The sequence below is a fragment of the Zeus faber genome, assembly GCF_960531495.2.
Source record: "Zeus faber genome assembly, chromosome: 4".
NCBI classification, from domain to species: domain Eukaryota; kingdom Metazoa; phylum Chordata; class Actinopteri; order Zeiformes; family Zeidae; genus Zeus; species Zeus faber.
This window is the reverse complement of record NC_137191.1, coordinates 32,168,986-32,186,308: the sequence shown is the minus strand read 5'-3', so window position 1 is coordinate 32,186,308 and position 17,323 is coordinate 32,168,986.

Below are 17,323 nucleotides of genomic sequence, written 5' to 3'. Positions count from 1 at the left end.
CCCCGTCTAGGAACGGCTCCCGACGTTCCTCCAGGGAGTGTCGGGTGGCGACGGCGGAAATCCTGGATCAGAGAGGGGTCCAGGATATCCCGGGCCGGAACCCAGGAGCGCTCCTCCGGCCCGTAACCCTCCCAGTCCACCAGGTATTGCAGGGCCCTGCGGACCCGGCGGGAGTCCAGGAGCTGGCGGACCGTGTAGGCGGGCTGACCGTCGATGATGCGAGGCGCCGGAGGAGGCCTCGTGGTGGGCGCCAAGGTGCTGGTGACCACCGGTCGGAGCCGCGACACGTGGAAGGTGGGGTTTATCCTCATCGACCTGGGGAGCAGAAGACGGTATGCGGCAGGATTGACCCGCCGCACGATCTTGAAGGGCCCAACATACCGTGGCGCGAGCTTGCGTGATTCCACCCGTAATGGAAGGTCCCTGGTGGACAGCCAGACCCTCTGGCCCGGACGGAGCATAGGCTCTGGTCTGCGCCGTCGGTTGGCCTGGATCTGCTGCTGCCGGGATGTCCTCAGCAGGGCCTGACGAGCCCTCTGCCAGGTCCGTCGGCACCGCTGGACAAACCGCTGGGCTGACGGCACTCCCACCCCCGCCTCCTGCTCCTGAAACAGAGGAGGTACGTACCCAAACTGGCACTCAAACGGGGACATGCCAGTGGAAGAGCAGCGCAGAGTGTTGTGAGCGTATTCCGCCCACACTAGATGGTCGCTCCAGGAGGCAGGGTTGGAGGACACGAGGCACCTCAGTGTTGTCTCCAGGTCCTGGTTGACCCGCTCAGTCTGGCCATTGGATTGCGGGTGGAAACCGGAGGACAGGCTGACGGAGGCGCCGAGGAGCTGGTGGAATGCTTTCCAGAACCGGGATGCAAACTGCGGACCGCGGTCTGACACCACGTCCAGGGGCAGGCCGAACACCCTGAAAACGTGCTGCACCATGAGCTCAGCAGTCTCCAGAGCTGAGGGGAGCTTGGGCAGAGGAATAAAACGGCAAGCCTTGGAGAACCGGTCTACAACGACAAAGATGACAGTGTGGCCCCGAGACGGTGGAAGGCCGGTGATGAAGTCCACTGAGAGGTGTGACCAGGGCCGACTGGGGATGGGAAGGGGATGCAGCAGCCCCATGGGACGTGACCGGGGGTTCTTGTTCTGGGTGCAGATGGTGCAGGCAGCGACGAAGGACCGGACGTCCTGCTCCATGGTAGGCCACCAGAAACGCCTGCGGAGGAACTCGAGGGTCCTGGAGATCCCCGGGTGGCCAGTGAGGCGGGATGAATGCCCCCATTGCAGGACTTGTGATCGGACAGCCTTCGGGACAAACAGGTGACCCGGGGGCCCGTTGCCGGGATCCGCCTCCCTCCTTTGGGCCTGCCGGACCTGCGTCTCGATTCCCCAGCGGACCGGAGCCAAGATGCAGGAGCTCTGGAGAATGGGCTCGGGGAGTTCAACCAGCTCAGGAGGGTCAAACTGTCTGGAGAGAGCATCGGGCTTGAGGTTCTTGGACCCGGGACGATACGACAGGGTGAAGTTGAACCGATTGAAGAACAAGGCCCATCGGGCTTGACGGGAGTTGAGGCGTTTGGCCTCCTGAATGTATGTCAGGTTCTTGTGGTCGGTCCAGACGACAAATGGGTGTTGGGCCCCCTCCAGCCAGTGCCGCCACTCCTCCAACGCCAGTTTGACTGCCAGTAGCTCCCGGTTCCCTATGTCATAGTTCCGTTCCGCTGGGGTGAGGCGACGGGAGAAGAAAGCACATGGATGGAGCTTCCTGTCGTGAGTCCTTTGGGACAAAACGGCCCCCACTCCCACATCGGAAGCATCCACCTCCACCACGAAGGGTAGGGTAGGCTCTGGTGTGGCCAGGACAGGGGCAGCGGTGAACCGCATCTTGAGAGCCCTGAACGCCCCCTCAGCCTCCGCAGTCCAGGCGAAGCGGGCTGTGGATGTCCTAGTGAGGGCGGTGAGGGGAGCTGCCACCGTGCTAAAACCCCGAATGAATCGCCTGTAAAAATTGGCAAACCCGAGGAAGCGCTGCACCTGTTTGACCGAGGTGGGTGGTGGCCAGTCCCGGACGGCCTCGGTCTTGGCAGGATCCATCTGGACGTGACCCTCGGTGATGACGAACCCCAGGAACTGAACGGTGGTGGCGTGGAACTCACTCTTCTCCAGCTTCACATAGAGGCCATTGGCGAGCAGGCGGTGAAGGACCTGTCTCACATGCTGTATGTGTTCGGGAAGGGTCCTGGAGAAGATGAGGATGTCATCGATGTAGACGAACACGGAGCGATTGAGAAACTCACGGAGGACGTCGTTTACAAAGGCCTGGAAGACAGCGGGAGCATTGGCCAATCCAAAAGGCATGACCAGGTATTCATAATGGCCGGTAGGTGTGTTGAAGGCGGTCTTCCACTCATCCCCCTCGCGGACGCGGACGAGATTGTATGCGTTTCGAAGATCGAGTTTGGTGAAGATGGTGGCGCCTTGCAGTTGCTCAAAAGATGTGGACATGAGAGGAAGGGGGTAGCGATTCTTGACCGTGATCTTGTTCAGACCACGGTAATCAATGCAGGGACGCAGGCCGCCATCCTTCTTACCCACGAAGAAAAACCCTGCGCCCGCCGGGGAGGTAGAAGGGCGGATGAAACCTGAGGTGAGCGCCCCCCGGATGTACTCCTCCATGGCTGTAGTCTCAGGGGCAGAGAGAGAGAAGAGACGTCCTCGAGGAGGGCAGGTGCCAGGCAGAAGGTCGATGGCGCAGTCATAGGACCGATGGGGAGGAAGCGTGGTGGCCCGTCTCTTGCTGAAGACCTCCCTCAGATCGGCATACTCGTGGGGCACTCGTGAAAACTCGGGATGGATGGGACCTTGAATACGGACTGGAGCCAGGACACGGACAGGAACTCCGGAGTGGGCAGGGGCTTGGGAAGGGGCCCGAGCTTGGACACGGACTGGAGACTCGAGAGGGTGAGAAGACGGACCAGAACGAAGACAGGTGGTGTGGCAGGCAGGGCCCCATTCGGTGAGACACCCGGAGGCCCAGTCCAGATGTGGGTTGTGACGGGCTAGCCATGGGTAGCCCAGGACCAGTGGAAACTCAGGGGAGTGGATGAGGTGGAGCTGGATTACCTCTGAATGTTTTCCCTCCAGTGACAGCCAAAGGGGGGCGGTCCGATGGCACACGCTACCGGACCCCAGTGGTCTTCCATCCAGGGCTGTCACCGTGAGAGGATGCTCTAGAGGTGCCAGAGGGAGCTTTAGGGCCTTTGCTAGCCCTACATCCAGGAAGCTTCCTGCAGCGCCGGAATCCACCATAGCTTGGAGGGAGTGATGTTGATCTCCCCAGGCGAGGGAGGCAGCCAGCAGGACCCTGGTCGCCTCGAGCTCGGGAGAGAAGGTTGGCCTCGTCGCAGTTCTCCCTACCCTGGACGAGAGTTGGCTTTTCCCGAGAGCTCAGGGCAGGAAAAACGGAAATGCCCCGGGATCCCACAGTACAGGCAGCAGCGCTCTCTCATCCGCCGGTCACGTTCGGACCGAGAGAGCCGTGTGCTGCCTACTTGCATCGGCTCCTCCCTTGATGCTGGAGGCGAGCTCGGGATAGCCAGGAGATGCTCGGGAGGCCTCGTCCCCAGAGCCGCTCTGCGCGCTGGTGTTGGTGAAGCGGGGAAATCGCGTTCCCTTTGTCTCTCCCGGAGGCGGTTGTCCACCCGAATCGCTGCATCGATGAGCGTGTCCAGGTCCTCCTGCGCCTCCCGGGATGCCAGCTCGTCCTTGACCCCCTCATTGAGGCCCCCCTGGAAGGCCGCGATGAGTGCCTCGCTGTTCCATCCAGACGCCACGGCGAGGGTGCGGAATGCGATGGCGTAGTCCGCCACGCTCTGTCCCCCCTGGCGGAGCCGGAGTAGCCGTGTCGACGCCTCCCTCCCACTGACTGAGTGGTCGAACACTCGGCGCATCTCCCCGGCAAAAGCCTGGTAGCTGGAGCAGGCCGGGGTTTGCCGATTCCAGATGGCTGTGGCCCAGGAGAGTGCTTTGCCGGTGAGTAGCGTGACCACGTATGCCACCTGTGAGCGCTGGGTGGGGAACTGTGACGGCTGGAGCTCGAAAGCCAGGGAGCATTGTGTCAGAAAGCCACGACAGCCCCCTGGGTTACCGTCGTACCTCTCTGGCGCCGGCAGTCGTGGTTCGCGGTGCTCTGGAGGACGCGGGTCCATGGGAGGCAGCGCTGGCGCAGGGCCCATAGGTGGAGCCGGTGCCTGGCTCTGTTGGACGGCCTGGGCGAGCGACTGCAGGTTTTCCAGGACCTGTTGGAGAACCCGCTCGTGTCGGCCAATCGCAGCCCCCTGGTGCGTCAAGGCCACCCGCAGGCTTTCCACCTCTGGAGGCTGGCTCTCTGCTGGGTCCATGTTGGGGCTCAGTCTTGCTGTTAGGAGGTGTGCTGAGTGAACCCAGGTGCAGAGAACAAGGCAGAGGCGAGGTGGCAAAAAGAGAGGTTTTACTCAAAACAAGTACAAAACTGGGCAAAAACAAATAAGAAGTCTCGGGAGCTTGGGACAAGAGCGTTGTCATGAGGTTAGACAAACTCAAGACTGAGCGCCCGAGGACACAAACGACAGGGTCTAAATAGGGACGACCAAACGAGACACAGGTGAAACATATCATCTAATGAGGCAGGGTAATCAGGAACAGAAATAGGTGAAGCAGAGCAACCTTGAAAAGGCAGTACTGGCGGCATCTAGTGGCTGATGCTGGTAGGACCCGGGCGAACCCTGACAATGTTTAGGTACAATGTTCAAGATGGTTAAGTTAAGGTATGAGGTAAGAGATGGTTAATGAGATAAAGGTAAATATAGGAAAAGATTCAAAGAAGTAACACACAAACAAGGACTTCAACAGAACCGGAAGTGGTAGCCCTCACCGAAAATGGAAATTTCAACCGTGTGCACCATCTCATCTCAATCCAGTCACGGTGCATTAATTAGTGTCCCTAAATTACAGGTCAAGTGTTCATTCACACCATGGGAGGGAGACCCTTTTGACTCTCTCTCTCTGAAAACATACCCTTCTTATGATCCTCTCACTGTAATCTCACAACAGAAACAACAGCAACATAAACAACAACACCAGCAGCAACAATAGAAAGAGCAACAACAACAACAGCAACAACAAAGGCAGCGGCAGCAAAACTAGCATTAACAACAGAAACCACAGAAAAAAAACATTAGCAGCAGCAGCAGCAACAGCAGAAACCAAGACACACACGCACACACACGCACACACTCGCACACACACACACACACACACACACACACACACACACACACACACACACATACACACACGCACACACACACACATACACACACATATACATACACACATAGAAGTCAGTCACAGGTTTTTATCCTACTTTTAAAAGTGGCCTCTCTCAGGTCCCTCGGTAGGGTGTTCCCTTTACTTCGGGCATAGATACAGAAGGCAGCCTCTCCTGCTTTAGAGTTGGTACGAGGGATAGTTAAAACTGAGAGTTCTTGCTGGTTCGTGTATAATTAGCATTTGTTTTATATACATTTGTTTTAGGTGCAAGGCCATTTATAGCTTTATATACAAGTAGCAGAATCTTAAAATCAATTCTAGTTTTGACAGGGAGTCAATGTAGAGATCCAAGAACAGGTGTGACGTGTTCAAACTTTTTGTCCCAGTGAGAACGCGTGCAACCGCACTTTGGATTAACTGTAGCCGCTGCACAGCTGATGAAGGGAGGCCGGTGAATAGACCATTACAGTAGTCCAATCTATTCATTATGAATCCATGGATTCGTTTTTCAGAGTCTGCTTTTGACAGGAAGCCTCTTAATTTTTAAATGTTTTTTAGATGGTAGAAGGCTTATTTTGTGATGTGATTGATGTGGCTATGATTACACCCAGATTTTTGGCTTCATTCTTGCTCTCCAGGGACAGAGAACTATGATGGGCTCCAATTTTCTGTCTTTCAGCCTTTGCACCAAAGATGAGTATTTCTGTTTTGTCTTTGTTCAGTTGTAAAAAGTTCTTTGACATCCATGCATTAATATCATTAATACACTGCGTGAGGGAGTGTATGGGGAGTAGGTCATCGGGAGATAGGGATATGTACAGTTGTGAATCATCTGCATTATTATGGTAATTTATTCCGTGTTTCTTTACAAGAAGTGCAACTGGGAGCATATAGAGGTTAAACAATAATGGGCCCAGAATAGAACCTTTGGGCATTCCACATATAATATCCACTTCTAAAATCTCCAATGGACACAAAGAACTGCCTGTCCTGTACATAGGTTTTAAACGAATTTAGAACCGGGCCAGATAGGCTTACCCATTTTTGTAATCTCGTTAATAAAATCTGATGGTCAACAGTGTCAAAGGCAGCACTGGGATCCAGGAGCAGAAGAACAGATTATTTTAGCATCAGTGTTTATGTGCAGATCGTTCAGAACTTTTACAAGTACTGTTTCTGTGCTATGGTGAGGTCGAAAGCCAGATTCATAGGTGTCTAAAAGGCTGTTTGAGGTTAGAACTGTTTTTTCAAGTATTTTGCTGAGGAACAGCAGGTTGGAAATGGGCCTGTAGTTGCAATAACTGTTGCATCGAGATTGCTCTTCTTCAGGAGTGGTTTAATCTGGTTGGGGATGGTAGCTCAGGCGATCAGAGCTTGTGGTCTAGTGATCTAAAGGTTGCTGGCTGATCCCAGGCTCCTCCTGCTAGCATGCTGTAGTGTCCTTGAGCAAGACACTTAACCCCTAATTGCTCCTGACGTCGGTGTTTGAACAATTGTAAGTCGCTTTGGATAAAAGCATCTGCTAAATGAAATGTAATGTAATGTAATCACAGCTGTGTGAAAGAGAGCCATTTAAAATTTCTAATGCCTCATGAGCTAGGCAGTTAAAACTGTTTTAAAAAATGTGGTAGGGAGAGGGTCCAGGCAGCAGGTGGAGGACCTAAACTGACCAACAATATCGTCCAGTCTTTTTATGTCTAAGGGGACGAATTGAGACATGGCAGCAGCCATATTACTGGAGAATTGAAGGGTAGGTTCATTTCTGGATGTTGAGACACTAATGTTCTGTCTGATAGCTATAATTTTGTTACTGAAGAATGTTGCGAACTCCTCACATTTTTCAGTTGAGTTTTAGATTGTGGATTAATAAGTCGATCAACAGTAGAGAAGAGCACTTTACATTTGTTGAGGTTTTCATGAATGATTTTACAGAAGAAAGACTGTCTGGCCTGTTTAATTTCTATATTGTATTGATTGAGTCTATCCTTGTAAATTTCATGATGAACCTGAAGTTTTGTCTTTCTCCATTTTCGTTCTGCCTAGCGACACTCTCTCTTAAGATGCCTAATAACTGCTCCATTTCTCAAGGGGGCTTTTTGTTTTTTCTTGTTTTTAGTTTAAGGTGCAATCTTATCAATGATATTTTGTATTTTGGAGTTGACAGTGGCGGGCTGTGAATTTTACACCTAGGCCTTCAGTGGCGTCCTACCTAAATCAATCCACCTCTTAATACCATCAATATGACACCATGCTTACAGACACCATCAATATTATACAGAAACGCAGTAGAACAGGACGTTGCATTACAGACAGGTATTTTATATAGCAAGAATGTCTCCTTAACTTTAGCCTGCACTCCATTTAGTCCAGATGACATGACAGGTGCGCCATCGTAACACTGTGCCACAACTTTATCCAGACCGACACCCCATGCGAACCGCCCGCCCCGCAGGCGAGCAGGCAGGATTCCCATGCCAACCCACGGCCCACGTAAGTGGGAGGCCAGCCCCACCGCAGTCGATCAGACGCCCCACCCGGCGTGTGTGCCAAGTGCCCATACACGTTGCAGAGTGTGCTCAGCACAGGGCACCTGGATGTTAGCCAGCTTCCCCCGCCACCGATGCCAGCAGGCCGGCAGATTTACAGGCCCTCCACCAACCCCAGCACCCGGGGCGCCCACCGCAGAAAAGCCGTGCAGCAGAAGCAAAAGGCCAAAAGCCGCCCCCCACACGCCAACCCACACCCACAACAGCAGAGAACCCCCCCAGGGGTCCCGGAAGGCACCCGGCGGCGCTCTCCGCAGCCCCGCCAGGTCGCAGCACACCAGCCTTAAGCCACCAGGTGCAAGCCGCCAGGACTCCAGCCCAGCCAGTAGGAGTTCCAGCCACCATTGGGATGTGGTGAGATTATCTCTATATTTCCAATTGAGTATTATCATTTTCTTGGCAATTGTTAAGGCGATCAAAATGGGTTGGTGGTATTTAAGTGGTGGGTCGACTGAGGAGAGGTCACCAAGAAGACATATAGATAGGAAGACTGGAATGCTGCGACCCAGAAGGGTTGATAGCTTCTTGGTGATGTTGGTCCAGAATGCTAGGATAGGTGGGCAGAGCCAGAAGGCATGAAAGTAGTCATCTCTGGTATTAAGGGAACAGTGAGAGCAAATGTCTTCATCCACAAAACCCATTTTGAGCATTTTGTGTTTTTCGTGATATGAGCTCTGTGCAGAATCTTATATTTGATGAGTTGCATTTTGGAGTTGCGAGTCATAGAAAAGGTGTTAAAAATACAGTAAGCTCCCACAGGTTGATATTGGTGGGACCAGCATGGTCTCTTTCCCATTCCATTGTAGGTAAAGATAAAGTGTCAACTGTTTTTAATAAAAGTTGATATGAGTGAGATGTTGGGGGATGGTAGCTTAGGAGGTAGAGCTGGTTGTCCAGTAATCTAAAGGTTGCTGGTTCAATCCCAGGCTCCTCCTGCTAGCATGCTGTAGTGTCCTTGAGCAAGACACTTAACCCCTAATTGCTCCTGATGGCTGCGTCCGTCAGTGTTTGAATTATTGTAAGTCGCTTTGGATAAAAGCATCTGCTAAATGTAATGTTCAATCATTGGAGGTGGTTGTAGGATGTTGTTCGTCAATTTGATTTTAACATTTAGAGACTGCTGTAATTGAAGGAATTGAAGGAAGCCGGGCCACCGATATTATACCTTTTGTGTTAAGGTTGGGAAGGATAGAAGCAAATTGTTTTCAAAAATGTGTTCCAGGTGAGTAATTCCTTGTCTTTTCCAAGACCTGAAGATTATTGGTCTGTTTTTAACCAGAAAATCTGGGTTGTGCCAGATTGGCGTGAATTTGTTTGGAGATAGAATGTGACCACTGAGTTTGAATAATTTCCACCAGGCTGACAGAGTTGTTGCGATAAATGGGTTTTTAAAGACCTTATGTTTCCTTATTGATTTAGTAAGGAATGGTAGATCAGATAATGACAAGTGCTGACATTCTGTTTGTTCAATGTCTCATCATCCATGGGCCAATTGTTGCTCTGGTTGTAACCATTTAATTATAAATTGAAAATGGTTTGCTAGATCATAATATCTAAAGTTTGGGGCTGCTAGGCCTCCACAGTCTTTGTTTTTCTGTAGTGTTGTTAATTTAATTCTCCGTTTCTTGTATTTCCAATAAGATTTATTGACTATTGAGTCTAGAGTATTAAACCAATGTACTGTTGGTTGCACTGGGATCATTATATATACATAGTTTACTTTTGGAAGTATATTCATTTTCACTGCTGCTATCCTACCAATTAGTGAGATGGTGAGGTGTCTTGGAATGTGTGGCGTCCCAAACAGCCCCATCGTATAAGATAATTACTAAGAGACGGTGCCAGGGGTCCCGAGAGAGAGAGCACATCACCAGGGGTCCTGGTAAGAAAGGAAGTGAAATGTGACCTGTGACCTATGTAGGGGAACCAAATGGTAAATGTTGTCTTTCGGCCAGTATAAAAGACCCGCGCGAGTTGCATTCGACAGAGAATCCTTCCGGCTTGGTTCTCTCCCAGACCGTCCATGGCAAGTCTGGTCTGATGCTGTTCTTTTGTAATAAATCCATGATTTTACTCAAGTCAGCGTCAGCGGTCTCTCCTTCTTCATCAACACATCAAATTCATCAAGAAACTGCAAAGTGGCGTCACAAACTAGGATCTGCTGGGCCTCACCTGCCGATGCTGCCTGCTCCAGCAAATTACCACTCGCAGAGTGAGTGTTACCTCACAAAATTGAGCTGTGTGTGGTTTTTGAAGTGGTAGTATTTTGGGCAGATACGCTGCACTAACAAGAGCAAAACTGTGCGGAGATGGAGATGATGTGTTGATGTGTGAAGTGAGTTTCCGTCTAAATTGGGGTTTATTAAGTTGTAAAAGACGTAAATAAGGGGAATAAGAGAATAATGAATGAAGAAAGAAAGAATTCAGTTGAAATAGAGAATAGAGACGAGAGAAATAAAAGATGAAGTTAAAAGTAAAAGATAAAGGCTTAAAAGATGTGGAAAAAGTAGAAGTAAAAAGTAATTGTAGAATGGCAGAACTAGTAGCCAAAAGTTATTTAAATAACCATGCAAGATTAATGGATACAGGGCCCGTAACTCCTTAAAAAGTAAGACATGTGTACATTAAATGCTGCGTGAAAGTTGGCCCAATGAAAATATTATATAGTCAAATCTAGGTAGGAAAAACAGAGGAAATAACCCTGGCCAGGGGAATTGACTCAAAATAAAATTATATGAATGAAGATGAAAAAGGATGAAAAGTGAAAAAGAGATAAAAGTTATAAGTCTTAAGTAAGATGAAAAGTGAAAAAGAGATAAAAGTTAAAAGTCTAAAGTAAGATGAAAAGGATGAAAAGTGAAAAAGAGATAAAAGTTAAAAGCCTAAAGTAAAATGAAAAAGATGAAAAGTGAAGTAAAAAGAGTAACAAAATAAAGGCTAAAAGGATGAAAAATAAAGTTTGAGAAAAAAATGGGGAAAGCAGGGCTAAACCAGCCTAAGAGAATAAATGTATGCTGAAAGAATCTGATTAAGAAGATAATTTGTTAAAAGTTTGGCCAAAGTGAAAATGTAAAAGTCTGGCCAAAGTGAAAATCTTGATGAAATTAGAAAAGTATACATGAGTCGACTTTAAAGTATAAAGTCAAGCGCTGTTGAAGTTTTTGGAGAATTTGATGTACTGTTGGTCAGATGTCTTTTGCCTGTTGGGGTGTGAGTGTGCCTGTGCCTGTGTGTGTGTGTGCCGCGGCTAAAGAGATGTGAAGAGATTTGTGTATTGTTCGTGTATATGTGTAAATGATATATAGAATACATGGGTTATTAAATAGGTATACATATGTGGTGAGCAGTTAAATAATACATAAAAGAAACATTTCTTGCCCCTTTAGTGATAAATATACATGAGCCTGTTTATGGACTTTGTAAAACTGATGATAAATATATATGAGCCTTTTTCTTCACAGGACATTTGATAAATATATTTGAGCCTTTTTCTTTTAAAGGACGTTTTATACATTTGACAAAGGATATGAACCTTCACAGGACTTTATATATTTGATAACAAAATGAGCCTTCTTGAGAGAAGGACTAGAATCACCAGAAACACTCTACCTAGACATGCATGTACACATTCAACGAAGTAACGCACACTCAAAGACGTTACCGGAACCGGAAGAGGTACTGGTAGCAGGTATAGTTAGTCAGGTTAATTCCTGCCTGTCGCACTCCCTGATTTTGGAAACGGATCAGCCAGGGTTTGACACTTTAATGAGGGAGGCTAGGGGAAGTGGCTCCACCGCATGAGGGATACCAATGTGCAGATCACCCATTGGTACCTGGCTCTTCAGCTATTTAAGTTCAAGGTGATCCATAAGCGGTGCAGTTGGTGGTGGCCAACTTCCTCTCCGCACCGGGGGGGGGTTGCTCCCCGGACTAAGTCAGCCGGTGGGGGTACGTGGCAGATGAGGGCGTGTGATTAAGCCACGTCTGCAAGTGACTGGGCTGGCTTGGCTCCGTAGTGGCACAGCTGTACTGGGTTTGCCTGATCTGCCTCTTTAGTGCTGATTGGTCAGATCCGACTGGGACAGTTTTATTATATGTTGTACTGTCTTTTCAGTGGGAATCACACGGTGCAGGACGCGGAAACGCCTGCGGACCAGAGTGCGTCCACGAGAGCGTGACTCGCAGACACTGATCATTCCTTTCATTTTATGTTCCGATTTTGCCAGCAAGCATTTTTGTTATGTTTATTTATAAAACCCTCACCATGCCGGCACTTCACTCACAGAAGGACTCCTTCCTCCTCCCTAAACCAGTACATGGTGGTGGAGACTCCCACACACCATTGTCCCCGTGCCAAAGAAACCTTCCATCAACCGCCTGAATGACGACCCACCCGGTAACATTGAACTCAATCAACTTGAAGTCCCTGAGCAGCTAGTCAGAGACCACATCCGCTCCACCCTTCCTGAAACCTTGGACGTCTTTCAATTGTTAGGACCAGGGCTAAGGGGGGCTCCAACGCACAACACAGAGACAGCTGGCAGACGAGGTTTAACAAAGGCGCTTTATTGTGAGTCACAAAGGGTGAAAGTCAGTTGGGCAGGATCCGGTGGACAGGTCCTGAAAGGCGGGACCGCTGGACGGGACAAGGCCAGACAGGGCAGGGATGAGGAAGGAGGGATCCAGGTTCCGGACGGGGTGACAGGAAGCCAGGCTCGGCGAGGCAGGACGGAAATGGTGAGTTCAATTAGCAGACGATCTGGCGATGAGCGAATGGAAGGCCAGGGAATAGGTACTGCAGGCTTTAATGAGGGATTGAACTCAGGTCTGTGGGGAGGTGCAGGAGGAAGGAGCGTCAGAGGGGACCAGGAAGGGGTTAACGCCAGGCGACCTGTCCATGATAAAGAGACGAGTGGCCCCTAGTGGGGCTAGAAGGCTGTGGGCGTGACATCAATTTGCATACCACCCCAACAGATCTACAGACGATGCCATTGCCCTGACAGTACACACCATAAGGCAAACACATACCTGGGGATTCTGTTTGTAGATTATAGTTCAGCGTTCAATACTATTGTGCCTGCTAAGCTTGTTCCCAAGCTCAGGATCCTGGGTCTTATCACCTCCCTTTGCAACTGGATACTGGACTTTCTGACGGGTAGACTCCAGGTGGTGAGAATGGGTAACTGCACCTCCTGTCCCCAGAGCCCTCAGGCCTGCTGTGGTGTGTGGATGGGAGGGCTTTAGCAGCGACACCTGACGCTCGTTGGTTAGGCTAACGAGCAGCAGGTTTAAAAACCCCCTCCACATACACACACTCAGGAGATGAGCCCTGTCATGACATGTTCCATCTGCTCCTGGCTAATTCCACCTAGCCTCCTCTCTGCAGAAAACTGAGGTCTACAACCCATCGTTGTCTGTGTCTCTGTGCCAGTGTGCCCTGGAAACGGCATTTGGGTGGCGTGGGGTGGCGAAACTGAACTGCCGAAGACGCCCTGGAGCCACCAGTGGGTCAACGGGCAGCCCCAGCACCAACCCTCTCCCGACAAGCAGCAGCACCTAGTGGTCCGGTGGAGAAGCAGCCGCAGCAATCACCATGGGTAACCGTCTGCAGCCAGCTCCTCCACCCAGCAGCCACCGCCAGGTTAGGGGGTGCCCTGGAAACGCCACTTAAATGGCATGTGGCATATTGAACTGCCACAGCTCCATACTCAGTCCCCTTCTGTATGCCCTGTTCGCGCATGACTGTGTGGCCACCTGCAGCTCCAGCATCATCCCCAAGTTTGTAGACTACACAACCATCCTGGATCTCATCTCCAACAACAATGAGACCGCCTACAGAGAGGAGATTAGTGTCTTGTAATATGGTGCCAGGGCAACAACCTCTCTCTCAATGTCTGCAAGACCAAGGAGATTATTGTGAATTTCAGGAAGCAGCAGGAGTGGGGTCATGCCCCCATACACGTCTATCTAGCTGAAGTGGAGAGGTTCTCCTGCTTCAAGTTCCTCGGTGTGTTCATCAAAGACGACCTGGTACAGCAGCTTCTCCACTGCTGATCGCAAGGCCCTCCAGAGGGTCATAAAGACATCGGAGTGCATCATGGGTTGCCATCTCCCCTCCGTGCAAGGCATCTACCATACAGAATTCATTCGGAATGCACAGGAAATCATAAAAGACTACAGCCACCCAGGCTATTGGCTGTTCACATTAATACCGTCTGGAAGATGTTACTGGAGCATTCGAGAAGAGACTACCAGACTTATTATCCCCAGGCCGTCAGGCTTTTTATCCAGCAATGCTAATCTGCTGATTATATTGGTGGCACAAGAACAATTCTGCATATGCTCTGGTCACTTCAAACTACATTCCCTGGAACTGCTGCTTGTGTTGTTTTTATTATTTTATGTATTTGCCGCATTTGCCTATTTCTGCTCGTTTTGCCCTCATTTTCTGATTGTTTTTAACAATGTATCTTCTTTCAGCCATCTACATATTATTACATAATTTAGCAGACACTTTGTCCAAAGCAACTTACTCATACACCGATTGACATTGTAACGGTGTGGTTAGGACCCAATTGCAGCACAAAGACAGGCAGGGATATTTGGTAATGTCTTTTATTTGTAGAGCAGACGGAAGACAGGCAGGGGGCAGGCAGGATACATCGTCGGGGACAGGCAGGTTCGATAACGAGGAATGCAGACAGAAGACAGGCGGAGGGGCAGGCAGGATACGTGGTCGGAGCGAGGCAGAGTCGGTAGCGGGGAATCAGTCCGGAGAACGTTGGAGAGTCTGGTGCAAGCACCGAAGACAATCTGGCGATGGGTGACTGGTGAGAGAGGCTTATATAGTGGTTAGATCACAGATGTGGAACAGCTGTGTGCGCAGGTGAATGGAGTTGGATTAATGGGACAGGTAAGGAGAGGGAGGGGAAGTAGAAGAAGGCGGAGATCATGACAGACATAGTCAAGTGTATGTTGCTCAAGGACAAGACAGTACGCTAGCAAGAGGAGCTGGGGATCAAACCGGCAACCTTTGGGTTACTAGACGACCCACTCCACGTCCTGAGAAGTTGTTGTGGTTTGGCTGATGGGCAACAGGGGGTCACACATTACAAGATCTTTCACCAGGATGAATCCCCAACGAGTGTGTCGGGTCTCCAAACTCCATTTTGTCACGAAAACACAGGCGAGAAGTGACACCGGAAATTACACAATACCATGGGCGGGACAGGATTATCTAGATCTAAATCTAGAGAAGGAAAGTAAGATCGGTATGCTTCATGTTTCTGGCTGCTGCTCTACTGCAATCCTGTCTAACCTTTTCGACTCCTCCCCTCCCCCTCGCTCCGTGTCTGCTCTCATTGGCTGTAGCTTGTTGAGCCACTCCCGAGTCGAGACCAACATGACCAGATACTTGCTTGAGATCTCGCCAGGCATCTGTGAGCCATTGGCAAGCGCTCGGCAAGCTGTGAGCAGTTCACACCACACACTCGTTGCTCTAATTTGCCTCCGATCTGGGGCTTTACTTGGCGATCTCCAAAAGTCTGTCAGCAAGTGGAAAATCAGGCCATAATCACGTAGTCTGAACTCTGCATTAAGTGACTTTTAGAACGAATGAAGAATGGCAAAGACTAATTGCTCTATACAAGTATGTGCATTGCATACTGAATTAAAACTTTGTACAATGCTGCAATACTGTTAACAGTTCCCAACTCTGAAGTGCTTCTTTCTGAAAAAGAGATAATTAAATAATGGGAGGAAAAAATGAAGAATGAAAAAAATACAGTAACAATTATGTCCTTAAAGGACTGGTACACTCGTGAAAATAACATGGCCGCTATCACTTATTTCTTCATTCTTTTTGGGTTGTAAACAAAGCCCTGCAACTGATCCAAGCCACTCCTTTTCAAGGCACTGACTCTATTCTGAGATGAAAAAGCCCCACTTCCTCAGAAGAAGTGGAATATGGGCCTAGTCTAATAGTTATTACAGGTCCTACAGATCTCACAGCCCTGGAGCCAGTGGTGCCGCTGGGTGCTCCAGTGGAGGTAGTGGGGCCTCTAGGTACTCTGGTAGAGATATTTGGGCCTGTGGGTGCTCTAGTGGGGGTAGTGGGGCCTCTGGGTGCTCCAGTGAGGGTAGTGTCTTCACTGCAGTCTTCTTGCCTTACCGTACAATTGTCCAGTAGAATACTGATGACTTTTGACTGATGACCATTGGACTCCAGGATATCTTTTAGCTCCAGTATAAGGGCTGATGCATTGGTGATATTAACTTTTCTGCTTGCTAGATGTGTAAACATTTTGGCCAGATCATCATCATAAAAGCAAACAAGGACATTGAGAATTTTGTCCATGTTCAGGCTCGTAGCTTCATCAACATTCAGTGAAAACATTCTTTTACACACTTTTTTTTAGCTTGTCAGATAAACCTTGCCTGAACTCTGGAGCAATGCCATGGGCATTTAAATAGCTGGCATGTTGATTTGAAATTGACAGTTCTGTCAAAGCAGTTTTGTCTTTTTGATCACAAACACGGTCGGCCATTGATGCCAAAGCACCAGTGGTAACTGTAACCAAGTGCCTAATGGCATCCTGTCTCCACCAGTTTCCTCTATTCATGTCCATCGCCATTTGTCCTTAACCTCCTGTCTCAACTAAGGCCGTATCTTCACCAGGTTCATAAGCTGCGTTGCCATTTTTGAGCCGTACTGCAAGTGGAATGCTAACACCATATCTGCGCTACAGGGATAGACAGTAGCTTGCGGTTCATTAGATAGGAAGGAATTGCGTTGTGTTACTCTCATACCATTTGAAGGTGAAATACCACTTTGTGTCGCTGAACATGATTGGATAAACCCCATCCAAAACCAAAGCCCCAAACCCTAAGTGGAGTGAGTTTTTATTTTTTTCCTCAAGAATAGTTTGTGAATCTAAAATAGCCTGTGAGAGAAAATGCAGATGATCAATGCTGTTTCTGTGTTTCATATGTCTTATATATGACAATAGTGGTGTGTGTGGTGAGCTTTAGCAGATATTAACATTTCACTGCGTATATTAATGAATCTTAAGTTGCTGGAAAAGGTGTGTTGGTTTATTGATGTAACTTTGGTAAAGGTGAGGAGTATGATGAGTTTTTGTTTTCAGAAGTGTTTTTTGTGCTTTGTTAATAGAATTTAATCGCAAAGCATTCCAAATTGATAAAACTAATCAAATACAAATTGGGAAAAATTGCTTATAAAAATAATTTTGTGATGTCACGGAAAGCAGATATGATGCATGCCAACAGGAGGAATCCATTCGTTTTTGGTTTATAAAGTTGGAGTTATTTATTTTCTGTTCTTTGTTTTGTGTTATTGCATCAAAGTGATCTGCTGGTTAATATAATCTTTTATCTGTCCCACAGTGGGGAAGTTTGCAGTATTACAGCAGTCACAGATTGGCACAATAGCATGAAGCATTAGTA